The 26,590-nt window shown below is 40.7% G+C and overlaps 1 protein-coding gene across 1 annotated transcript in view; it reads left to right on the top strand.

Annotated features, from left to right (window-relative positions):
• Positions 1–26,590, top strand: part of GPC3 (glypican 3) — a 383,088-nt gene that overhangs the window by 222,395 nt on the left and 134,103 nt on the right. The window lies entirely within an intron of this gene.

The following is a 26,590-nucleotide window of genomic DNA, read 5'->3' as shown; positions in this document are numbered from 1 at the left end:
TCTTCCCTTCCCTCTGTTTTCCAAACTCTACTGAAAACATGCATTATTTGTCTCTTTGTGTCTGGATAATTTCATGTAAAAGAATGATCTCTGCTTCCATTCATTTTGCTGCAGACGTCAGGATATTACTCTTTTCTCTCTCTGCATAAAATTGTGCATTTTTATCACATTTTCATAATCCACTCACTTATCAATGGATTTTCTGGGCTATTGTGAATAGCACTGCAGTGAGCATGGAAGTGAGGCTGTCTCTTTGAAATGTTGATTTCATTTCCTTCAGATACATACCGAGGGGTTGCAGTAGCTGAGTCATAAAGAAGATCTATTTTTAGGATTTTGAGAAGCCTACACTGTTCTCCATAATCATTGCCTTAATTTGCATTCTCCAAGAAGCATATAATGGATCCTTCTTTCCATATCCTTACCGGCTTTTTGACTATAGCTGTTAAAACTGCAGTGAGACGATACCTCATGGGGTTTTTGATTAGCCTGAACCTGATGGTTAATATTGAGCATTTTTTCATGTGTTGATTGCTCATTTGTATTTATTTACTTATTTGAAAGGCAGGGTTACACAAAGAGAGGGAAAAACAGAGTTCGCATCTACTGGTTCACTCCCCAAATGGCTGCAATGATCCGGGCTATGCCAGGCCAAAGTTGGAACCAGGACTTTCATTAGAGTCTCCCACATGGATGATAAGGACCCAACCCTTTGAGGAGTCTTTTGCTGCTTTCCCCAGGGTATAAGCAGGGAGCTGGATTGCAAGTAGAGCAGCCAGGACTCAAACACTTGCCCAAACTGGATTCTAGCACTGCGTACTGGCAGCTTCCCCCATAATACCATAGCATTGTACCCTTGATTCACTTTTCAACAGATTTATTTATTTATTTATTTAGTCTGAAAGGCAGAACTACAGAGATAGAAAGAGTCATACCTGGAGAACTTCCACGCTCTGGTTTACTACTACCCCAAAATGCTAACAATACCTGGGGCTTGGCCAGGCTGAAGCCATGTACCAATAGCTACAGCTAGTCCTCCCACGTGGGTATCAGGTCCATAAATACTTGGGCCATGGTCTGCTAACTTCCAGGCACAGTAATAGGAAGTTGGATTGGAAGCAGAGGCAGAACTTGATCTTAGGTGCTCTAAAATATGATAATATATGATATCTCTGTCATTGGCTTAACACACTGTGCCTCAATGCCAGCCTCCATTTGTATTTCTTCTTTGTCATTTTTAAAGCCACACTTCAGTATATAAATTCTTAGATAGGATAGTGTTTCATTATTCTCTTAAATTAAGCTAAAGATGTATAGGGCTCTTCAGAATGGTTAAAAGCCATGGAAGGTATAGAGAACCAGAATCTTGGGCCTGACGTTGGTATACATACTAAAGCCACTGCCTACAACATCAGCATCACACATGAGTGCCAGTTCATGTCCTGGCTGTCCAGATTCTGATTGAACTCCCTAGCAACCGCGTGAGCAAGGTAGAAGAGGTTGTTCTATGTGAGAGACTCAAAAGAAGCTCCTGGCTTCAGCCTGGCCCAGCCCTAGCGATTGTGGCCATCTGGGGAGTGAAACAGTAGATGGAAGATCAAGCGCTCACTTGTTCGCTCTCTTCTTGTTCTCTCTCTGTCTTTCTTTGTAACTGAATTTCAACTAAATAAATGTTGACAGAATATTAGAAACACTAGAACCTCCATATGTAAAGCAAAATGAAGGAGTGAGAACATAGTTTATATGTTTAGGCTATATTTATGTCTGCTTTGTAATGGGCTTAATTTTTTAGAGTACAGTTAGGTTTGTAGCAAATTTGAGCAGAAATCACAGAGAATTCCAATATATTCTCTGCTCTTCCACACATGGTCTATCAACCATCCTGCACCAGTGTGGTTCATTTATTAAAATTGATGAACCTAACTTGACATTTCATCATCACCCCAACTCCATAGTTTGCATTAGAATCCATTTTTGGTGTGCTGCATTTTTGGCCTTTTGCTACTGGGGAAGAAAAAAAACCACCACCACTGTGTTCCACCTGTTTATCCCTTCCTCTCCACTTAGCTCTGGCAATCAGTGATCTTTTTGCCTGTCTCAAAAATTTTGCCTTTTCCCAAATGTCATATAGTTGTAATATCATAGGAATTCTTTTCAGAATGGCTACTTTCACTTGGTAATTTACCTTTAAGGTTCCTTCATGTCTTTACATGGCTTTATAGCTCATTTCTCTTTAGCCTTGAATCATCAATCAATATTCTTCATTCCTGCCTCTCTGGCATCTTCCCTCATTTTTATTCCTTTCTTTTTCTAATCATTTTTCTTTTTGCCTTCTTTTCCTTTTTTTTTTCCCGCTCTACTAGTACAGTATTTAGTACAAATGGCCAGAGTGGATGTCCCTGTCTTGTTTCTAATCTTATGGGTTAAGTATAAGTGCGAGTGGAGGGGAAGGAATGGGGAGGGTAGAAAGGGGATATCCCTGAGCCTATGGAACTATATCATGAAAAAAAAGTTTAAGTGTTCTTTATCAGACTGAGGAAGTCCCCTGGTATTCCTACCTTGTGACTTTATTCATTATGTTATCAAAACAGGCTGTAGTTTTATCAATGTCTTCATCAGAAATTATGTAGTTATGTCTTTCATTTTATTAATGTGATATATGACATTGACTGCCCATGTTAGCCAATACTTAGGTTCCTGGGTTAAATGTCACTTGATCATAGTGTGTTATATATTTTACATGCAGCTGTACTGAGAGAGAGTGTTTTATTGATGATTTTTCTATGCTTGCTCCTAAGACATACTAGTCTGCACTTTTTTTGTGATCTCTTTCTGATTTGGAAACTATAGGACTCATAGAGTGAGTAGAGATATATTCCCTCCTTTTCAATTTTTTGAGGGAGGAGTTCAATGAAGATTGATATTGACTCTTTAAATATTTGCAGCTTGCTAGCAAGGCCTTCTAGTCTCAGGTCATATTTTTTTTTTTAATTGATAAATACCTTCATTTGTTACAGGTTTACTCAGGTTTCTTTTTTAAATCATCATAGGGTTTTATCTGTTTCCTGCATGCTATCTAAATTGTTAGCATACATTTTTTCTTAGTATTTATTTGTATACGGCTGTTAGTGACATGCTGCTTATTGTAATTTGAATTTTTTTTCTTGATCAGCCTACCTAAAGGTTTATTAAGCTTCATCTTTGCATAAAATCAACTTTGATCTTGTTGATTTTCTCTATTTTTTTTCTGTTCTAGGTTTCATTAGTTTCCACTGTAATTTGATATTGTCTTCCTTCGGTTTGCTTTAGGCTTAAAATGTTTCTCTTTTGTTTGTGTTTTAAACTAACAACTTAATTTTTCAGTTGAAGTCCTTCTTCATTTTAAAATACGTGTTGACAAGTAAAAATTTCCCTTGGTGTACTTGCTTTTGCATAACATCTTCTTCAGCCTTTGGCTTTAAAGGTAATTTGTGTCCTTGAATCTAAAATATAATCATCCATAGGTAGCATGCTATTTTATTCTCTTAAAAAAAAAGATCGATCTGCTTATTTGAAAGAGTGACAGTGGCAGAGGCAAGGAGGGGGAGGAGAGAGAGGAAATATGAATATGAATCTTTCATCCACTGGTTTACTCTCCAGATGGCCACAACAGCTTGGGATATGGCTGGGGTTGGGCTAGGTCAAATGCAGGTCTCCCACATGGCTGGCAGAGGTCCAAGTACTTGGGCCGTCTTGCACTGCCCCTCTAGATGCATTAGCAGGGAGGTAGATCAAAAGTGATGGCACCAAGACAGCACTGCTCACAACATTGGCCACATAGGATACATCTTAAATTATTAGAATGTACTATAAATAGGTACTAAATTGCTTGCTACTCATTGAATTTTCCTCAAATGGGTGGTTGCTCTGCTAAGCAGGTAACTGTTTATTTCAGTTTCCTGGGGTTTGCCAATGATCTTTCTGCTGGGAAATACCCCGAAATAGTCCTGTCCTTCTATCGGCTCTGCAAGCTGACGTTGAGTCTTGTTTTGCAGGCACATGCTGCATTCATCTGCAGTCTTGAGCAGCTTCTTACACCCCCTCCTTTACAGTTCAGTGTACTTTGTACTCTCTGTTTCCTTCGGTGTGTCTTAGGGAGATGTGCAGATTCATACTGCCCAAAAGAAGTGAGATACAGGGCCCGGCACCGTGGCCTAGCGGCTAAAGTCCTCGCCTTGAACGCCCCGGGATCCCATGGGGGCGCCGGTTCTAGTCCTGGCAGCTCCATTTCCCATCCAGCTCCCTGCTTGTGGCCTGGGAAAGCAGTCGAGGACGGCTCAATGCATTGGGACCCTGCACCCGTGTGGGAGACCTGGAAGAGGTTCCTGGTTCCCGGCTTTGGATCGGTGCAGCACCGGCCCGTTGTAGTCACTTGGGGAGTGAATCATCGGACAGAAGATCTTCCTCTCTGTCTCTCCTCCTCTCTGTATATCTGACTTTGTAATAAAAATAAATAAATCTTAAAAAAAGAAATGAAATACAATCCTCCTTGTAGGTAATTACAATTTTTCTAATAGCCACGTATAATAAGTAGGAAATCTAAGTGAGCTAAATATTTTTGTTAGTTCAGTATGCCTCAAATAACCATTTTGGACATGTAAGTGATCTGACTGTTGATGTGTTCTTTTCTGTTTTCTTCTTGGACTCAGCATGTGTTCAATGGCCCCATGATGCAGACTGGACCATGAAGGTCACACCTCACCCCTGGAAAGGAATTCCCTGGGTACTGCTCTTAGCAGTCTATTTGAAGTGTCTTGTGATAGTGGAAATGCCAGTCTGTCCCCAGGACAGTAGCTGGCCTTTCAGCTTCACTGTTGAGAAGTGTCCACACAGCAAAGGGAAAGGACAAAGAATGTGGTCTCTGACGTGCACCTACCCATTTTGGGACAATGAAAAATCAGTTTATGAGAACTTCTTAGTGTTTCAGCTAAGTACAGTGGAGTTTTATACCCACAAAAATTATAGGGTAGAAATTTTTTAAAATCTTTCAGATTTGAAATATGAATTCTTTTTTTAAAAGATTTATTCATTTTATTACAGCCAGATATACACAGAGGAGGAGAGACAGAGAGGAAGATCTTCCGTCCGATGATTCACTCCCCAAGTGAGCCGCAACGGGCCAGTGCTGCGCCGATCCAAAGCCGGGTCTCCCACACGGGTGCAGGGTCCCAATGCACTGGGTCGTCCTCGACTGCTTTCCCAGGCCACAAGCAGGGAGCTGGATGGGAAGTGGAGCTGCCGGGATTAGAACTGGCGCCCATATGGGATCCCGGGGCGTTCGAGGCGAGAACTTTAGCCGCTAGGCCACACCGCTGGGCCCGAAATAGGAATTCTTTTTAAAATTATTTATCAGAAAAAGAGATGAGAAGAAGAAAGAGATCTCCCATCTAGTGTTTGACACGCCAAGTGCCTGCAACAGCTGGAACTGTGCATGCTAGGCTGAAACTGGGAGACAAGAATTCCCTCTGGGTCTACCACATGGGAGTCAGCAATGCAAGTGCTTGAGCAATGCCTGTTGGAGCTATCCCTGTTGCCTTACAGGGTTTACATTGGCAGGAAGCTGGAATCAGGGACAGAACCAGGACTCAAAGCCGAGTGCTGCAATATAGGATACAAATCACACAAGCAGTGTCTACCTGAAAATATGAAATCTTAATATCAACAGTTGGGGGGTGGGTCACCTCTAAAGGACAAAAACAGCCTTTGCCCCAAACAAGGGGCAAACTTTCTGGAACCTAGAGGGGTTTGAGCCATTTGAGATGGCAGCTTTGAGAGCTCTTGCATATCCTGCATTATATACTCTGCTCCTTTTTAGGCTGGAGATTAGAAGCTGGTGAGACAAGAGCAGCCATGTGCATACTGCTCCAATCTCTCTCTCTAACATTGTGCCTGATTAAGACTCATCATGATGATAATTAAGGAGTCCTCATCACTTGAAATTAGCTCATCTTATCTTACCTTTGCCTCTTAAAGAAGCCTTCACTTGTTCTCCCATTTAATTCTTGAAAATGTTTTGAAGACACTTATTTCCATGTTTATTCTATTTAGGATAGTCCAGTCTGTACCTCTTCTATTGAGTTAATTGTACTTTCTGTTCCCTCATCTATTACTTCCAAGTGGCTTGGAATTTAAGATCCATTTCTGCTAATTCCAGGAGCCTGCCATTCAGACTGCTATCCATGGTGCTTTCTTCTTGTCCAGATTCTTTGATTGGGTTGCTGGCCTTGGGTTTCATTGACCCTTACCTGAATCATTGAACCTTGCAGTCCGCTTCTAGAAGGCCACCAGGTTTCCTTTATTTTAATTGCCTTCTTGTTTCTACTTTTCCTTCACACGTTTCTCCCAAACCAACATCTAAACTTCCTGGTTTAGAGTAGTAGCCAGAAATCTCACCCACACCTACCCCAGGCAACTCTCTTGAACCATGGCTTTGGATTTTGAAGTGAAAGCACAGAAGAATGAAATGCTCATTAAACAAGTTGCACAACTTTCAGGAAGCAGAAAAGGAAGATGGTTATTCAGAAAGCTTGACTGTGCAGAATGAGAGGCTATTGGAAGAAAAAGGAAATAAATCACTCGTCCCAGTCACTGGAAGGCTTTACATAGAGCAGACATTTGCTTGTTTCATCTTTTCAAGTCAAAATTGGGATGTTTAGTTGGTCAAATGAAACAGAAAAAGCAGCAAGGTAGAAACAAGAGAGTTAGAAATGTGATGGCTGCATGTTGTAAAGACAGGAGAAACAAGTGCTAAGTGGATATTTTCATAGCATCTGGAAATTCTGGGATCCAAGAAAAAATCCATAAACACTTCAAAATGTTTGCTTCGTACTGCTTGGCTAATTGGCCAAATGTAAAATCGGCTTATAGTAGATTTTATAGTAGAAAGTGAAACACTTATATGTAGAAATACAGACAGTGCAGTTTGGCACAGGCGCATGTGCTCATAAAAGACACTGACCATAGAAAATGGCACTGTGTTCTTGGCATTGACCACTTGGCGGTTTTGTTAATTGAGCTCCTTTGTCATAGGATGACACGGGAGTTAACTTCCAAATTAATGAGTTTCCCTTGATAAACGTATTAAATATCCTAAGGAGATACTTACTCTGGATTAAGACTGTGTTATGGCTATCAAAGCCTTCTTTCTGTCTCTGAAACTGTAAGGTATTCTCTTTTCTGTTAATTTCCTCTTCATTTGACCTATGTCCTTTTGTTTGCTTAAAAGCTTGGGTTTTGTCAGGTATGTTTTTTTCTTTCACTTTGCATTTATAGTTAGAAAATAATATTGTGAATGACCCTCAAAATCTGGTCTTGTCTCTTTGAAGATGAGGAAACGAAGATACATAATTTGAGGCAAAGAGTCTGCTAAAGACAAACCAGTTCATGTAAAATCGGGACTCAAACCCAGGACTTCTGACAATTGGACCAATATTTACCATATTTTTGTACCATATATTTCTTTGCTGTGACATACTGAGCATGCTTTTAAGAGTTGCTTCTGCTAACTTGTTCTACCTAAAAATATTCAAATTGCCATCTGAGATGCTTCTTGATTTTCTTTGCTTTTTGATTGCAGGATTCCTAGAAATAACAATAGATGCATCATTAGTATGGATTTCATTGCACAGACTATTATGAGCATTTTTATGTAAAGAGAAATGGCCAGAAGATAAAATTTCTTACATTGATATTTTGTGATTTGTGTTTTTATAACTTATCTGAATAATTCTTTTAGGGGGGAAATAAAGAATAAATATATAGTTGAGACTATGAAAACCTGTGAAATATAATGCAATATAGAAATAGTGACTAGAAATTGTCAGTCTCATTTCTCCCTGCTTAAACACATGAACAAATAAATCAATATAAAGTGTTGGTTGAAATGTGCTCCAGTTATAGACAATTAGAGATCTGTGTACATAATTTACAAACAATGCACAGGGGGCAAGAGGTATATCTTGGACTTGAAATCATTTGCAGATGAGCAACACAAAGGATATTGAAAATGCAAGATGTAAATGTGTGGTTTTTTTTGCAAAGCACTGTTTTTGAGATTTAATCTCAGCCTGCTTTATTCTCTTGTTTGCATGCACACCGTAGTCATTATTACAATTGAATTATAGAATGGCCTACTACACTGTTAGATTGTTAGACTGCTTGATTGAAATTATCTTTATAATGGAAATCAGAGAACACTTTTAACCTTGTTAGAGCACCACAGTACCGTTGATTAATACATAAAGCAAGTCATAAATTTCATGATGAAGTATTTATTTCCAGACAATCTTGTGAAAGCAGTTTCGGCTATATTACAGAAACTTTCTTCATACCTTTGTCAGGCTGACACTAATGATCATGATTATTTCTAGGACTTTCAAAGTGTCAATGTTAATTACACTAATGCTTTTAAAATGAGAAAAAAAGAGAACAGTTGGATGTAGTATTTTCAGTGTTTGATAATGTGTATGAAGATTCTTTTGTTTCCTGGTTAATTTCTGAGAACTGACTTCATTTGATAAGGTTATCCCCGAAAGCAAATGTTTGGCCAAGTGGAAGTAGCCAACATTCTCAAGGTCAGTTTCATCGATAAATTCAGTGAGTGTTTTCTGAGTAGTTTGGGTAATGTGGATGAAGAAATGGGGGGGGGGGGCGGGAACCCAGCATCAGTCCTTGAGATAGTTCGTAGTTTCATGAGGGATCCAGGCACGGAAAAACAGTGATCAGTTTATGCATAGGCATTATAATGGCATAGGTTAAGGGAACTACTAGGTAGCTAGGCTTGGGAAAGTCAGGGAGAATGTCCTAAAGTAACTCCTCCAGAGTGTCAAGTCTGTGAACTGTTGGAAGGGTAAGTTGGGGTCTGTGAGAAGTTAGGAAACTGGTGGCTAGGACCATCAAAAACTTGAATCAGAGCAGGACTGTAATAAATCACTGTTCCAAGACTCATCTGATGTCCTAGAGCCCTTCTGCACAGTCTCAAAGCACCCAGGTTCCAAGGCCGTACTTACATCAGTGCCGGAAGAAAGCCTCCTTAGACTGTTTTCTCTCCAGGCTGGCTCTGCCAGTTAGCATGCTGGAGAGATCCGGCCTCCCCCCTTGGGCCAGCCATTGCATGTACAGGATGCTTGGAAACAGGAGCTTGTAAGTCTGGGGAGGCCTGCGTTAATTTCAGAGAAGAAAAAAATGGTTAAGTGGGGAGTTTGATCTTAATTCTAAGAACACCACTGTCTATAAAATTGTACCTTTCCCTTTACACTACTCCTAGGGGATGTAGAACTAATTAAGAGGCCTGGATACCATTAATAATTTTTCTACTTGTGTTTTATGAGTAGTAATTTTTTTCAAAGCCTTCATGAACTCACTGGTAGAAAAGGTAATGCACAGCTTTTCAACATATAGCCCTTCAAGACTCATAATATAGCCAGTCATCAATTGCATACAAATAGCTAATTGCTAGTTTCCACAGTAAATGTTCTTACTGTCTCAAATTGGATTCATAGACCAAAAAGCTGAGCTGTAGCTAATCAGCCAATCTTTGCTTTGAGAGCATATTGCTAAAGGAGATTGTAAGCCAAATGGCCTGCATATGCCTGCGCTGAATTGATGGACTTTTGGTTAGTGGAAATGGAATTGGGTAAGCTTATTGGATTGATTTTGAATAGACTTGTTGCAAAAGCAGAGATTCATATAATGACTCTAGGTTAATAGTTCAGAAAAATATGTTTAAGGAGGCTGGCGTGGTGGCATGTCAGGCTATTCTTCAACCTGCGTCTCTGGCATCCTATATGGGCACAAGATCATATCCTGGCTGCTCCACTTTCAATCCGGCCCAAGGCCCATTCTTTTATCAAAAAGTAAATAGAGAACCAAATATGGGAGGAGAGATGTATGTATGGAGAACAGGAATCTAGAGAAAGCAAAGTAAGGAAAGGCTCCAAAGGAAGGAGGTGAGCGATGTTAAGAATGTATTACACATTACAGTGATAGGGAAGGTTAAGGCATTGGGTAAGAGGGTGGGGATGTGATGGAAATGATATACAACAATCCTTGCCCTAATCGTATAAATTGGGACGTACTATTTCCCCATTTTTACAGATGTAGAAACTTGAAGCTTAAGGAAAAGGAATTAACCGATTTTAAAGATTAATTTGTTTATTTGAAAGCCAGAGTTATAGCGAGGAAAGGAGGGACATAGAAAGAGGTCTTCCTTCCACTGGTTCACTCCTCAAATGGCCGCAACCAGCCAGACCTGAGCCTATCTGAAGCCTGGAGCTATAGGTCTCCCACATGGATGCAGGGGCCTGGTGACTCAGGCCATCCTTTCCTGCTGTCCTAGGCCACAAGCGGGGAGATGGATGAGAAGTGACACATACGAGACTTGAACCAGTGAGCATATGGAAGGCCAGCTATTGAGAAGAAGCAAGATATCTGAGACCGTATGTCCTTGTTTTGAGGGCTCATATCAGATTCTCTGTCTCTTGGCACATGTTGCCAAGTCTGTAATCTTGGAGCAAATACAAGGAATGTTTAAGAGAGTGTGTGTGTGTGTGTCAGTATGGAAATGAACACAACATAGAGAAGGGAAAATCAGCATGTAGGAATGGTAGATGTCAGGGAATTTGTGATAGAACACATGAGTGTTGCAGCTGTTTCAGTGGACAGATCACAAGACCACCCAGATAGTGAATGCCCTCTATGGAGAAATGAGAGCCCAAGAAGTATATCTGTGAACATGGAGTAGGACAATTTAAGCACATGGCATGCAGGCTAAAATGGTAAAGAAATGAGCAAGGGACTCTGCTGAGAGAGACCCCATGCTGAAAGGATAGGAGAGTTGGTATATTGGGTAGATGAGTGACTAGGGAAGTGAGTGAGTAAGGGATGGCAAAGGACTCCAGAAAATCCATAACAGCCTGATTTTCTCTTTCCACAGCTGTGTGAGGGATATTTTATGGAGCAATCCAGACAATTGAGTGCTACCTCGATGTAGTTATTGCTACCTCGTGTGTCATTATTTGTCTGCTTTTTTGGTAGAGATTTATTTTCGTTTTATTGGAAAGTCAGATATACAGAGGAGGAGAGACAAAGAGAAAGATCTTCCGTCTGATGATTCACTCCCCAAGCACCCGCAATGGCCAGAGCTGAGCCAATCTGAAGCTAGGATCCCAGAATCTCTTCCAGGTCTCCCTTGCAGTGCAGAGTTCCAAGGCTTTGGGCAGTCGTTGACTGACTTGCCAGACCATAAGTAGGGAGCTGGATGGGAAGTGGGGCCACCAGGATTAGAACTGGCACCTGTATAGCTCCTGGAGCATACAACGTAAGGACTTTAAACACTAGGCTAACGCGCCGGGCCCTATTTGTCTGCTTTTTAATGTTTATGACAACTCATTAATCTGGATGCCCTGCCTTGGAGGTTTATGTTTGAGGCAGTGTCCCAGGGGAGCTCTACTCTGTGGCCTTTTGCAACAGAGTTGTACCCTGAATGCTATGGTGGTGTTTTGTCACCAAGATGCAAAGGTAAATGGAAACAATGCATTTCTGTTTCACATGTGCTATTAGCTCTGGCACAAGATGTGAGGCAGATACTGTTGTATTAGAGAAATCTCGATAACCTGACAGAGAAAGACGATATTGCCTTTATTAGAAAAGCAATCTTTTGTGATGCTGCTTAGCACCAAGCGATGAGTTTTCAATAAAGCTGAGTAGATAGAGTACTGCTCTGTCCAGGCTCACCCCACTTCTTTGGCTCCGTATACATGTGATTTCATGATGCTAGCAAGAGGTCCAGTGATTTGTCAGTCAAAAGTCGCTAAAGGAAAGTCAGTACTGAAAGCAGCTAGTTGTCGTCTTGTCCTTGCCCAGCAACTTGACTGCCCTCACAGCGTCTGTGCTACACGTTGTCTGTGGCACTGATACTCACCGTGGTTCTTGTGTCCTTGCAGTCAAAGGTGAACTTAGCATTTTGTTTCTCTTTCTCCTGTTGAAGGACTGGGTGCTGAAAAGAACGGGAAAATGGTGAACACTAGCTATTCCTAGCTAAGTGTTGCTTTTCCTCCCTTCTTCATCAGCCACATTCACAGTAACTGCTTCCTTTATCACACATGCCCTCTTCTGGACCTGGATCTTCTTCGAGGTTCTGCTCTCTCTGTAATCAACTCTAAAATAAAGTAATTGGATTTTTTCCCTTCAAGTGGAACTGTTTCAGGTGTCCCGAGTCTGAGTGGGTTTTGCGCAGCTGGCGTCCTTACCATGGACCTCAGGTAGTTACGTCTAGCAGCATTTTGTAGTACAAGTCCCTAATTGTGTGCAAGCTGTCCTCAGCTGCAAAGAATCTGGTGTCACAGTTGGAATTTGTACTGAAAGCACCTTTCCTGTTTGGAAGGTACTTGCTTTAAAAATTCTCCCTTGTTATTGAAGGGCTAAATGGCTTGTTCAAGGTGAATCAGTAACAGCACTGAGATTATTTCTCTTTCTACTTTTCTTGACCCTGTATGAGGGCATCTGAAATCAATGGGACTTTCTTGGTGACCTGACCGTTAAATCCACCCAGGGTCCCTGTTGCTGTCATAGCAGAAGTGATCGCATCTGATGTGTTAGTGGCTACAAGAACCCCATTACAGCCCCCATATGACTGCTTCTTTATTTTCCATTATCAGCTGTCTCATCACTGTTTTCACTTGTGAAATCTATTAGGAAGTTGTAACACAAGAAGCAGTATTCTTCTCCAAGTCTTTCTTGTGGCTACTGAAAAATCTCCACAAACAAGATGACAGGATGTTAGGAAATGATCTCTATTTCTTGTGGGCGTTATGTGTTTAGACTCATAGGTTACAAAATGCTAGAGCAGGGCACAATGATTTCATTCAATGCCTTTCATCCTGTAGGAGGAGGAGCTATAGTCCAGAAGAAAAGTGTATGCATGCTGGGTAGTAGGCCTGTGGCTGCATCTTTGCATATTTGCACCTGTAATGTAGGGCGCGGGAACGAATGAAAAACAGCTTTTGAAGTCCATATTTGGCATTCCTAGGATGCATTTCAAGTAATATCTTTGTAATTCTTTACTAGAAGTAAAACAAAAGCAGGCCCCACCTTTTAACCCACAGGCTCAGTGGAGATTCATACAATGTACATATTGCTTGAGACCATTTGTCATCAGGGAAAAAATAAAGAAAAGGATAGGGCTGGTTTGCTTCTATTCCGTGACTTTTACCATCTTCTTGAGAACCATTTTCTGAAGTACTTAACTTTAAGCTGGTTGAGTCTTTGATCATCCATTATTCCTAAAGGATCTCCTGGACCAGGGACTGTAAGCAAGTGTGAGGCCTTGGAGTTCTAGGTCCAGTTTTCCAGTGCCTATTCTGTTGCCCTTTACTAACTGTATGGTCCTGGGTGATCATTTACCTCTTGAAACCTCAGTTAAAAAAAAAAAAAACAAACAAGGCATGGTATCTTACTTCCCGGGGCTGCTTCCAAAGTGCCTGTGTTACAATGTCCTGTGGGAGCATGCTTTGTCAGAGAGAGGGCTATATCCAACCGTAGTGTTGGTTACAAGAAAGAACATATTCTGAGATGCCCTTGGTGCTTCATCCAGCTCTCAGTCACTTATTCTAATCCTGGGGGAGAGGAGTACAGATAGTACAAAGCAGAAACTCATCTATGTACTTCCTTTTTGGGTTTCAAAATACACAGTGCCTGGGACAAGCTTCTGTGATCGCTGAGTGTGAAATTCAGCTAAGGTGTAATTCCCAAAGTGGGACCTTGTGCAAGTTCCTCCTCTGAGCCTCATTCCCCACCTGTATCTCATGGCTCCTGCCTGCTCCAGTATCTATGTGTCTGTGTGTCTACACATGTGGAGAGCAGCAGGGAAAAGCCAGATGATAGAGCCCCGCAACCGCATTAATGTACTAGAATTAGAGAAAGAGAAAGAGAGAGAGAGAGAGAGAGAGAGAGAGAGAGAAATCAACCCATAGCACATGAAACCATGAGTGACATTGAGTTCCTGAGAAGAGGAGAGAGAGAAAATAACAGCTGGAGATGGGAAGGACTGAAGTGAAGGCGGTGTCCGAAGAGGAAAGAGTGCTAGATGAATCTCTTTGTGTTATTTCTGTTCAGAGGTCACAACTCTGCTCAATTCACCTGATTTTTACTCTCCTTTCAATCATGTCCTTTTCAAAATTCATCTCGGGAGTGTTTCCGAGCCATTCTGATTATAACTTCTGCTGAAACCAATCAGCAGAGGTCTGCCTACAGTGCAGGGCAATCAGCAGAAACCCAAGGTATTGGTCAGCGATGATGTCTCCATGTGGATGGACCATGGCTAAGGAGGTTTAGCTGGAGTTGCATTCAGAACAGTCTTAGAGCAGCGCTGTTGTCTACCAGCTACACAGTTTCCCAGTTTGAGGAATGGTATCTGGTTAAATACAGTGCTGTTGTGAGTTGCATGAGAAGTGGAGTATGTAAATGACGTATGTTGCAGTTGAATTTTACCCATCGACTCAGTCTTGTGTTTCTTCACATGTGGGAATTTAATGACAGTAACATGAGATTCTACACCGGGATTCCCTGCCATTCTGTGCCCTGTGTCAATATTTGGCATTTTGAGTCTTGTGAGTTGGGGAAGTGGGACTTTGCTATATATTGTTTGAGGTTCTATGAGGTACTGTTGCGTGCCAGCCAGCCTTGATTTTATATGCCATGTATCCTCAGAAACTACTTCTTAAATCACACTAAAGTGTTAATTGTGCATAATGAATAGGAATAGACAAATGAATAGCAATAAGCTCTGAAAAATGAGTGCATCAAGTAAGTGACAAGCGATAAAGGAGCTCCTCAGTCTTTCTATGGGCATAATAACCAGACTTTTTTTTTGGTTAAAAAATTGTTATATAATTGGGCCCAGTGGGATAGCGTAGTGGTTAGAAGTCCTCGGCTTGAATGCCCTGGGATCCCATATGGGCGCCAGTTCTAATCCCAGCAGCCCCCGCTTCCCATCCAGCTCCCTACTTGTGACCTGGGAAAGCAGTTGAGGACGGCCCAAAGCCTTGGGACCCTGCACCCGCGTGGGAGACCTGGCGAAAGTTCCTGGCTCCTGGCTTCAGATCGGCTCAGCTCCAGCTGTTGTAGCCACGTGGGGAGTGAGCCATTGGATGGAAGATGTTCCTCTCTGTCTCTCCTCCTCTCTGTATATCTACCTTTCCAAAAAAATGAAATAATTTTTTTTAAATTGTTATACAATCACAATTTTACATGCTTATCACCTAAAGGATTTGAGAATTTACTTTCTCCTTCTGTAGGGCATCTTTTTATTTTACTAATAATGTCCAACAGTATACTGGTTTTTAAAAATCATCTACTTTTTCAGAGGTTCCTGATGTTTTCAGTGTAATATCTAAAACAATATTGCCAGATCCAGGGTCACAAAAATTTACATCCATATTTTCATAAGAGTTTTATAAATTTACAAGTTAAATTTTATCTACTTATGTTGTATTTGTTCCACTTGCTCATTCATGCCCTTTTCAGTAGTTATCGTGTATTAATTTTATTACCTTGGTATTTTTCTATATTTAAAATTTATTTTCTTATTGGTACTCCTGAGGTATGCCACTAACATTTACAACAAGTTCGTTTGGACTATTGTCAGTATAATTTCAATACAAAAACATTGTTCCCATCGAGCTTAATTCCCTACCTTCTCCTTGTGCTGTTACACAAATTACATCATTATACATTGTATATGTAATGCAGATTATTACTTATATAATTGTGTTTTAAATCAGAGATGAGGATGACAAACTTGGAAACAAAAGTACTTATTTCTACATTAACCTATATAGTAAACTTCACAGGTTTTCTTTATTTTGGCATGTGGATTCATATTGTTGCATGGTTTCTTAGCATTTTGATCTTTTTAAAGTTTTATTTATTTAATTTGCAAGAGTAAGAGAGAGAGAGCTTCCATCTCCTGAATCACTTCCCCAAATGTCCAGAACTGGGTAGTTAAAGCTGGAAGCAAGGAAGATTCTTGCGGGTTTCCCAAGTGGATGCCAGGGCCCAAGGCCTTGAGCCATCCGCTACTGCTCTCCCAGGCCATTAGCAGGACACTGGATCGCAGGTGGAGTGTCCGGGACACAAACTGGTGCTCATTTGATATGCTGGTGGAGGAGCAGGGTGCGACGCCACTGGCCCCTGTTCCTTAGCATGTTTTATTAAGGGACTCTAGTGAAACTTGCAGGACATATTTGCTAGTGACAAATTTTCTGATTTTCTGTGTCAGACATTGTCCTAATCTGTAATTTTTGGTGGACGTAGAATTTTTACATAACATTCTTTTTTCTTTTTGCACTTTGCATATGTCAGCCATTTACCTCTATTCCGCCTATTTTCTGACAGGAAATCGACTGATTTTCTGATTGAATGCCCCTTGAATGCAATGAGTTCCTTCTTTCTTACTGCTTTTAAGATTCTCTTTTGACAGTTTGATTATCTGAGTCTCCGCATGAGGGTGCAGGGTCCCAAGGTGTTGGGCCATCTTCCACTGTTTTTCCAAGCTCTAAGCAGGGAGCTGGACGGGAAGTGGGGCAGCTGGTTCAGGAAAAGGCTCCCATATGGGATCCTGGTGCATGCAAGGTGAGGACTTTAGCCATTAGGCTACCACATCAGACCCAAAGGGAGATCTTCTACCTGCTCGCTCAACTCTCTTCCAACAGCAAGGACTGGTAAGGCTGAAGCCAGGAGCCAGGAATTCCATTTAGATTGTCTACATAGGTTGTAGGAACCCAATTACTTGAGCCATCATTGGCCATTTTCTCAGGGTCTGTATGTTAAAAGGAATCTACATTGTAACCAGAGCTCTGGGACTCAATCCCAGGCACCTGAATATAGGATATGTGTGTGCACCAACACTGCGCTGTGGTGCCTGCTCAACGTTTCTTTAAATATTCTTCATATTACTTTACTTCCTGCTTCTCTGTCCAGAGATTCCATTTTATGTCTGTGGATACACTTGATGGCTTTCCACAGGATTCTGAAGTGCAGTTCATTTTTCTTTATTCTTTTTTTTCTTCTTCAGATAGCATAATATAAATGGACTTCACTTCAGTGCTGATGATTTTTTCTTTACCTGCGCAGATCTGCTGAGCAGCCCTAGTTAATTTTTTATTTCAATGACTGTAATCTTCAGTTCGAGAATTTGATTTTCTTTGTTTATTTGGGAGAGGGAGGTGGGGGAAGGAAGAGATGGGGGAAGGAGGGGAGAGAGAGAGAGAGAGAGAGACAGAGAGGGAGAGAGAGATCATCTGCTGAGTCATTTCCCAGATGGCCATAAGTGCCATTGCTGTGCCAGGGTGCAGCCAGGAGCCAGGAGCCTCATCCATGTCTCCCACATAGATGTGGGACCCAAGCACTTGAGCCATCTTCAGCTGCTTTCTCAGGTGCACCAGCAAGGCACTGGATCACAAGTGGAATAACTGGGACATGGACTGCCACTCATATAGGATCCTGACTTTGCAGAGGGTGACTGCGCACTATGCCACAATGCCAGCCACCATCTGACTATTAAAATAATGAACATTATATTGAATATGTAGCAGTACTTTACACATACTTCCCATTTCATCACATAACTTTTCAAAGATTATACCAAAGGACCAAGATTTCAAAATAATAATTATTTTATTGCATCTTCAAGTATATTCTACAGTAAATGTGGTTTTTTAAAGAAATCTGTGTGCTTAGCACTGAAAACTGCAATGATTTTTGTTGCAGTTTAGTGTTACTGTACTGACTCACGGTAAGGTGCCAGCAATTTTAGCCATTGTAACTTGTGAACTGTTAGTAGCAAACGTCACCACATTTTTAAAGAGAATTCAGAAATCTCAACATTATTCACAATGTTGAAAATCTCAACACTGCTTTTGTTTTTCCATTGCAAGATTTCATGACAGATTTTTGATGATTAATTAGTGCTGATACTGGTTGAATGTGGCAAGCTATTCATTTCAGCTTTTGTCTGTAGATTTGTCCATTCGGGAGGCAAAAACACAGTCTGAAGAGGAGATATTAACTTCATGTTTGCAGTAAGCCTGTAATTAAATGAGTTAGTGTCAGTCTCCTGGGGAAATGGCATGAATTCATCTCCTGACTTTTCATCCAGCAGGCATTCAGCAATGTCACCGCTACAATTTTTCTACCATTGTGTATACTTTTCTTGGTGATACAATGCAGTAAATTACCCTGTAGTATGTTGCTGTGGCTTTTTCATTCTCTTTTAAACCGCTGTAACAAATGATTCTGACTTTTAAAGAGTTCATAATATTCAGTTTAAATATTTAATTCCATTTTCTTTATATTCTGATTGATTTCAGGTTGATTTTACAACCTAATTTGTTGTGTAAACTATTCTTCATTGTTCCATTTTATCAGACACAGTAAGAATGTTTATTCATATTCATTCATAAGGTAAAGAAAAAGATAACTTGTCATATTTTTCTTTCTTAATTATAATTTTAAGCTACAGACTAGATTCCCATCTTTGAGAGAATTCATTTGTAAATCAGGCTCACACCTGCTTAGCGTCTTTAGATATAGACATTGCATCTGAGTTGAAGAAGTGATCCAACAATCCATTCTTAATCATCAGAAAAATAAGGTATAAATTGTTTTTTATTGCACAAAAATGATACAGAATGTCTAATAATTGTAAGCATTGTAAGCAGTATTACAGGTATTGAAACTGTGACTACAAAGTATTCATTCACTTATATTTTCACATGGATGTAAAACTTTCCAGATCTCAAAATCATTTTTATATGATAAAGATTACCAAGATTATGATAGGTGTATTCTTTTTTTTTAAAGATTTGTTTATTTTTATTGGAAAGGTGGATATACAGAGAGGAGAGACAGAGAGGAAGATCTTCATCTAATGGTTCACTCCCCAAGCAGCCGCAACAGTTGGAGTTGAGCCAATCTGAAGCTAGGAGCTTCTCCAGGTCTACCACATGGGTGCAGGGTCCCAAGGCATTGGGCCATCCTGGACTGCTTTCCCAGGCCACAAGCAGGGAGATGGATGGGAAGTGGAGCTGCTGGAATTAGAACCGGTGCTCATATGGGATCCTGGGGCTTTCATGGCGAGGACTTCTAACCATTATGCTATTGTGCCGGGTCCGAGCGGTGTATTCTAAGTAGCCAATAACAACACTAGGTTCTGAGTGTAAATTAAACTAAACTCTGAAAACTTCATATGTCTATATCTAAGCCTGCTGGTTTAGGACATTCTAGAATCACTGACACATATGCCAAAGCAGGATTGTCATTTTACATCTTTTTACCACTGGAAGATTCCTTGGTATACTTTTAGAAGATTGGTAATAAGAAGGGTAAATACGGTTTTAAAATTAAAATGAAGGCAGATGTAGAGAAATGAAAGAGAAGGATAGAACAACAAAAATTCTTTGTTTTTCCTGGATTGAGCTAATGAGTAGGTGTTATGTTTTTTTCTCCCGCTGGGATAGCAATCGCAAGCAGATGAGTAAATTTGGAGTTATTTGAGTCCATATAATGTTGCCTTTTAATTCACACATTATTGATCCTGTATGAGTCCTTGACTCCTGGTGCTGAGAAGGTTTTGACGTTGTGTAAGATTTGTTAGGCACATACTCGGGACCGTATTTTCATTTCAGACTCCATTTGTGTAGCTAGAAATTATCTGCCATCCCTATAGCATTCAGCTCCAGCAAACGCAAGTGTGTTTGTTGGTTGGATGCACAGAATGCTAACAGAAATCTTGGACCGTTAATCCATGATTTCGAGTCAGAGCAACAAGAGGACCTTCTAGGTATCTCAGAGCAGAACAGAAGCAGGCCATGTGACTATCAGATACAGGCAAACGGTCTGGTTCTCATTCAGAGTGGGGACCCAAGCTCATTAAGTCCTTTTCCTGTCTTCCAACAGTCCCACATTAAAGCACTCCTGCATAAAGTATTCTTTTGTATCTGGGCGGCAGACTCAGAATTCTGACATACACTAACAGGCTGCAGAAAATAAGCAGTCTGCACGTAAAGAATAAACAATTCCGATCTCAATGTGGCTGGAGGAGATCATATACTCAACCTTGGTTTGATTTGATTCTTAGATGACAGCTGAGTTTTAACAAAATGAAATGGCTCATTTCGGGTGACTGAAATGGTACGAGGATGAGCTACGGGTTGGAAGCTAGTCTCCCTGCCTCCAGATTTTGTATGCTTTTGACTGTAACAGAGCAGACGGCCTGTAGGGCGCCAGTTGCCTTTCCTTGGATTCCAGTTTGCTTCAGGAGCTTTCTGTTATGAAATGTTTAAATAACAGTATCTGAGTTCTTAAAATAGTTCTATTCATAACAGATTGTTAGTGAGCTTTTATTGCAGTGGTCAAGCAATTAATAACAAGTCACAGCAAAATGTCTATGAGGGGAAAACTGTTTTCATTGTCACCAGGTTTGTTCATTATCTTCTGTGTTCCATATCCAGATGTATCCACTAGTTAATTAACAATGATGTGCTTCCTGAAGTACAAGGCTATAAATTAATTTAATATTTGTATGCACATTTTCTATAGAAAAAATGAGTGGAAAATGCCTGACATGCCCATCTCATTGTAAAAAATGTATGTAATGATTACAAGCATATAATAAGAATGGTTTACTTAGCCAAATGTTTGTTCATTTCTGTTAATCAGTATTCATTTGAGCTACTTCCATGCAGTTTGTGGAAGCAATACAATCAGTTGAGTAGTGTGGCAGATTTAAATCAGTGATAAAAGCCCTGGGGAAATTAACAAGACAAAACATTAACCACAGACTAAACATTAACATATATTAGCATTTTTTATTATACCTGTAGAATTGTTTAATGGGTATGGTTGCTACTATTAAAAAGTTTATGTTGTATATCACATCATTTCAATATGTATTTGTTTAAAACTTAAGATTTAATTAACGGAGATTGCATGACAATATTAAGAAGTGATTCAAGAGAATGAAGTGCTTTATTTTAACTGATAGTCTATGGAATTCCCACCATACTTCATTTCCAGCCCAGCCCCTGGGTATTTGAAACAGACAGATACCCAGGGAAAATTCATACCAAGGGAATCAAAGTTGGTATTTAAGTAGCATAACCTCAGAGGAGGTTTTATTTTGAATTCTTCCAGGATTCTGACGAGTTTGATGATCAGAGACTAGATTTATATCATTCAGCATCATTTCTTAGGAATGCGCTCCTTATGACCACAGTAATCAGCTGAGTTCTGCCAGAAATGTTATTCTGTAGTTAAATAAAGCTGGGGAGAACTGGATGAAGCTGATCCGAGTGCAGCAGGAAGGTGACAAGTGTGCGATGTCCCTTGCTCTGGTGCTACTGACAGGCTGACAGGAACCTTTTCACTTTCAGCTTCTGATTCTCCCTCTTTTTCCTCTTCCTCCATCTTCCCTGACCCTTTCATTTGCGCAAATTACCTTAGAATTCAGTCTTGGCCTGGTGAGGTGGCTAAGTGGCTAAAAAGTCCTCAGCTTGAATGCCCCGGGATCCCATATGAGTGCCAGTACTAATCCCAGCAGCTCCACTTCCCATCCAGCTCCCTGCTTGTGGCCTGGGAAAGCAGTCCAGTATGACTCCAAGCCCTGGGACCCTGCACCCGCATGGGAGACCCAGAAGAGGCTCCTGGCTCCTAGCTTCAGATTAGCTCAGCTGCAGTCATTGCAGCCAATTGGCAAGTGAACTATAGGACGGAAGATCTTCCTCTCTGTCTCTCCTCCTCTCTGTATATTTGACTTTGCAATGAAAATAGGTAAATCTTTTTTTTTTAAGAATTATGTCTCAAACTCCACCTCATATATACAAGCCCCTTACATATTTCCTATAGCCTAGTTCATGAATGAACAGCAAAATTGATCTAATAGGGTTAGTTAGAGAGTGGCAGTGATCTAAAAAAACAGCATGGGAGGAGGGGTGGTACCCCTCTCACCTAAGGAAAGGAAATGGAAATACTAAATGCCTGATTTGATTAGGTCACAATGTATCTGGGTTGAAAAAAGGAGTGGGGAAGAGCCAAAGGTACACTTTAATGTATTTTCACCCTCCTGTATACCCATCTTTTAGCCTTTTGAGGTAATACAGCTAAAATTACATTTTTATAGCCATTGGATTAACCTGACATCTTCATTTGAGGGGAGGCTCTAACAGATATCTTGAGATCAGACACCAGACGAGACCTCGGTTAAATCGTAGTCATTATAGATTCTGTCACTAATGTAAGAATCTGAATTTGGGAGTCTTGGTTCAGGAATGGCTTGCAAGCAGCACGAAGAGGCTGAATTGACTTGGGAGGTACCTATCCCACAGAACTTGACAACCAATGCTTTAGTAGGGTCATTAAATGACTTTTACTTGGCAAGCCCAATAGTTTAAATCATCCCATCATTGGCTCACAGCTATTAGAAATACTGCATAAATCCCTTGTTATAATCGGATGTCACATTTCTGTTCATCTCGAATAACCTTAGCTTTTATTTGGATTATGTTTAAATTTGCGGCTTCAGCGTTCTCCAGTTGTGGGTGGGATGTTGACAGCATTGCAGACCTGAGTCATACCCAATCAGTGGGAAATCACGGCATCTATGCTATTGGAAAGTAAAATGCATGGCAGGTCCTCGGGGGTGGGTAGATAGAAAACCTAAGCGTAGGTGGTGGAGTTAGACAAGCATTCAAGTCCAAGCTCTGCTGTTTGTTAAAGTTATGACTTTGTTTTTCCAGCTCCTGTGAGCCTCAGTTTCCTTATCTCCCAAAATAGGAATAGTATCTGCTCTGTGTGTCTCGGAGGGCTGTTCAAGGACTCACTGAAGAGAAGGGAGAATGTTTGTGAAGTAAGGCACGGGGTAACAGATGTGCACTAATGGTAGTGTTGAAAAGTGCACCATATAGGTTCTCTTTCTCCGTCAGCCAAAGTGAAAGTGAACAATTTAGTCTGAGTCTCCTGTTACTTGTGAGTTCCCAGAACCATTAGTCAACAAGACCCCAAGAGCACATATGGTTTTCTGCATTTAGTGACATGTCAACGATGGGATACAAGTGATTCACTATACCAGACCAGATGCTTTGCAAGGTTTCAAATATTTGGTCATAAGGAGCTTCAGTACAGGCCACCTCAAAGTATGAGACCTGAGCCTTTAAGGAAGCAGTAGAAACAGGAAGGTCACTCATAACCTTCTCAGTCCTTCTTCCCATGAAACCTGAAGCCATAAAATCCTCATGTGAGTGGTGCCTGCGTATACCTGGAGAAAAGGAAAATTCTTATTTTGAGGACACAGGGATGCAGAGAAGGGAATTAAGTAGCAGAGAATGCTGAGCTCTGCCGCCCCCCTCCGCTGCTGTGTGTCGTCAGATCATACTGATTCATCCATTCACACCTCTATGACCGTCCATTTCTTCAGTAGACCCTAACATTGTACACGTTCCCCTGTTTCTTTGTATATTCATTTCTGAAGGTTCTCCCATCTCATAAAACTTACTTTAAACATATTTGGATTTTTTTTTAGTCTGACTTTTATTATAGATACCTCTAACCATGAACCTAACAATAGTGAAGAAAATAAAATTTGCTTCCCCTACAGTAACATGTTCTACTTGGACAATAGTTTTTACTTTTTGTGTCAAGGTAACCTAGCACAAAAGAACTTCTTGCCTTTATGTAAGATTAGAGCTACTAGTGAATTGAAGCTGTGACTACATGTCAAGGTGAAGTCCTTCTGTGGGTGAAAGGTAGCCACGCGGTTGTAGAACAGGTTACTAGAATGACACAGGAGCTGGGATACGGCCAGAGGGTATACCTTCTTAATGTGTCAAGACTTGCAACACTGCAGGGAACAATTGTTTTTCCCATCAGAGATTCTGGCACATAAATAAAGGCACAATTAGAGACTGGGTAATGGCACACAAACAGATTTATACTCCAGGTCTTTTTACAGAGACACTCCCCTATCCATTAAATTGTCTCCAAGTAACAAGTGTGAAGGTAGTAATATCCTTGACTGGGTACATTAGTCAGTGAAAGGAAATTGTATTGCACTTATTCAAGAGTCTAAGACTCCTGGGAAGGCTTCTCCGATTTTGAAAATGCCACTTGGGAGAGTGGCTTCCTTTGCAAGTGCAGCTGAAGAACAAGACTCAGGTCCCCCAGTGTCATCTGATGCTTCTCAAGTGTGAAGCTGAAAGGATCGCTTTCATGGGAATGCAGGCATCGTTTTGTAAATTGCTTTCTTTTAGTGTCCACTTTTCAAAATCAGCTCTTAATATTCACCTGCAGCTCACACAGTGTGGAGGTGAAAGCCGCGGGGAGAAGGGCCTGGAGCGGGGAATACATTTGACAAAACGCTTTGTATAGGAGGAGAGTTTGCTTCATGGTAGATTTGGTGGGGGGGAAAAAGGCAGCCTATCTGATAAGATGTGGCACATTTCAGATGGGGGAGTGCAGTTTATTGGCTGGACCCCATTGTTTGCCCTTTACCCCACACAGAGCTTAGGGGAGTCTGCCACTTGGAGCTGCTTGGAACAAAGGTCAGGCTGAGGGCTGGCTACATTCTCATTGGTTCTTAACCTTCCTGCTATTGCCTCAGCTGCACCCCTTTCCAGTAGGGTGGGGAGGGCAGTTGAAAACTTTAAAGTCTTTCTGTGGCCCAATTAGTATTCAGTGACACAAAGGGCTGCCTTTCAATGGTGAGGGAGATTTCACAGCTGTTGGTTGTAAGAGTTACTGTGAAAGTGTGAAGGATTATATTTTGGTGCTGGATTTGGAATAGGTTTAGGGCCAGAGAATGTGTCCTATGCTGCTGAATTGGCTAAGAATGCTTTGATCCTGGTGAAATAGACTCTCAGGTCGATGAATATTCAGAGGATAATAGGCAGTTATAGAACAAAAACCAGGGTTTGGTTCCATGAAATTTCACCTGTAGTTTGACAGAGTGAATGTGTGTGCCTGTAGACATAAGGTTATTACACACAGGCTGCCCTCAGTTATTTGAATCGTATCATCTGCTTTGGAATTGACTGGAGCTTAACTCTCCAGTGCAGCCTGGTTGTCCCTGGCTTGAAGCAGCACCCTGCCGACTGCTACCAGCTCGGGCATACTCAGAGAACGCAGATTCCATATTTGAAGTTGATATTAATCTAAACCAAGTAGCATTGTATAAACACACCTGAAAAATCTCAATATCACACATTCCAAAGGCAAATGGAATGTTTCCAACTGTCTTCAACTTTTACTTTAGTCACTTTAGGATAAACTTTTGATAATAGCTGGTCTAAATATCAAACTGTAGATGCTGTATTTCATAAATGGAGGCAATGCTACTGCTGATTCTAAATGTTTTCTCACTTGATAATTTATTTTTATGGAAAATTTCTCAAAGCTGCACAAACTACATGCCATTTATGCTGTTACATACGCACAGAACTTACCAAATGCTATCAGGACAGTCCTGAACAATACAAAAGCTGGGATTACCACTCAGAACTCATGGCTTATCAGGGGAGTAGTGTACTAAGCCTGCTAATTGGAGATTCCTCCTCTTCCCTTAAGTCACCAAGCATGCCCCCATGGTTCTGCGCAGCTGCAAAATGGCAGCAGTACAACCTTTGTCTTCACAAGATATTTCTAGCATTTCCCCTGAAGTTTACATTTTATATACTTGGCTATGTTGGTAGGTCATGTATTTTTGAAGATCATTCTTTTTCCTCTACTATGTAGAACCATGTAAGCAAGTGGAAATTAGGCATCATTTTGTAAGGTAGCTTATATTGCATAAGCTTTGAAGTGAGACAAATGAGTTCAAAGTCAGACAAGCAAATCTACCATCTATTTGCCTCAGCCAAGTGATATAATCTGTCTGAAGTTCAATTCCCTCAACTATAAAATGAAGACGATAATATTTAGCATAGTTTGGCATAAGAGAGATGTATAAGAATGTTATTACTCATAATTCTTTAGATACAAGTTTACTTAGGCGTTTGTTTTTAAAGTTAAAAATAGGAAACTGTTAATTTAGCTAAAAATCAAAATGATAAACTAGATATCAGTTTTTAAACATAATTGCTGTGTGAGTTTTGTGAAGAGTGAAGTTACAATAAATAAATTTGAAAGAATGAAAGAGAATTGTCAGGAAGAGGGGGAAGAATGAAAGACGGCAGGCTCCTGACATCCGTGATCCTTCTTCATACTCTCAATACTGCACCTGTTTGGTGACATGTAGCTCTGAGCTGATGACACAGCGTGTTGCCTTCTTCCTTTGGGGATTGTTAGCAAGGATCCATGAGGAACTATACTGGCATTTTCCAGAATACCTTAGCTTGAGTCTTGTAATAAAATGCTTGTGAGAGTAGGACAATCTGTGCATGGAAGCTTCCTTTCTAATCACAGGTTATTCCACACACTACTCAGACCCTGTCTCCTGCACCAGTTCTTCCAAATTTTGTGCAGTTCTCTCTCGTGAACTCTTTCATACACGTAAACATAAGTGCCA

This window comes from Ochotona princeps, chromosome X, assembly GCF_030435755.1.
Source record: "Ochotona princeps isolate mOchPri1 chromosome X, mOchPri1.hap1, whole genome shotgun sequence".
Classification (NCBI taxonomy): Eukaryota; Metazoa; Chordata; class Mammalia; order Lagomorpha; family Ochotonidae; genus Ochotona; species Ochotona princeps.
The sequence above is the reverse complement of the archived record's forward strand: the minus strand, read 5'-3'. Positions and strand labels throughout refer to the sequence as shown.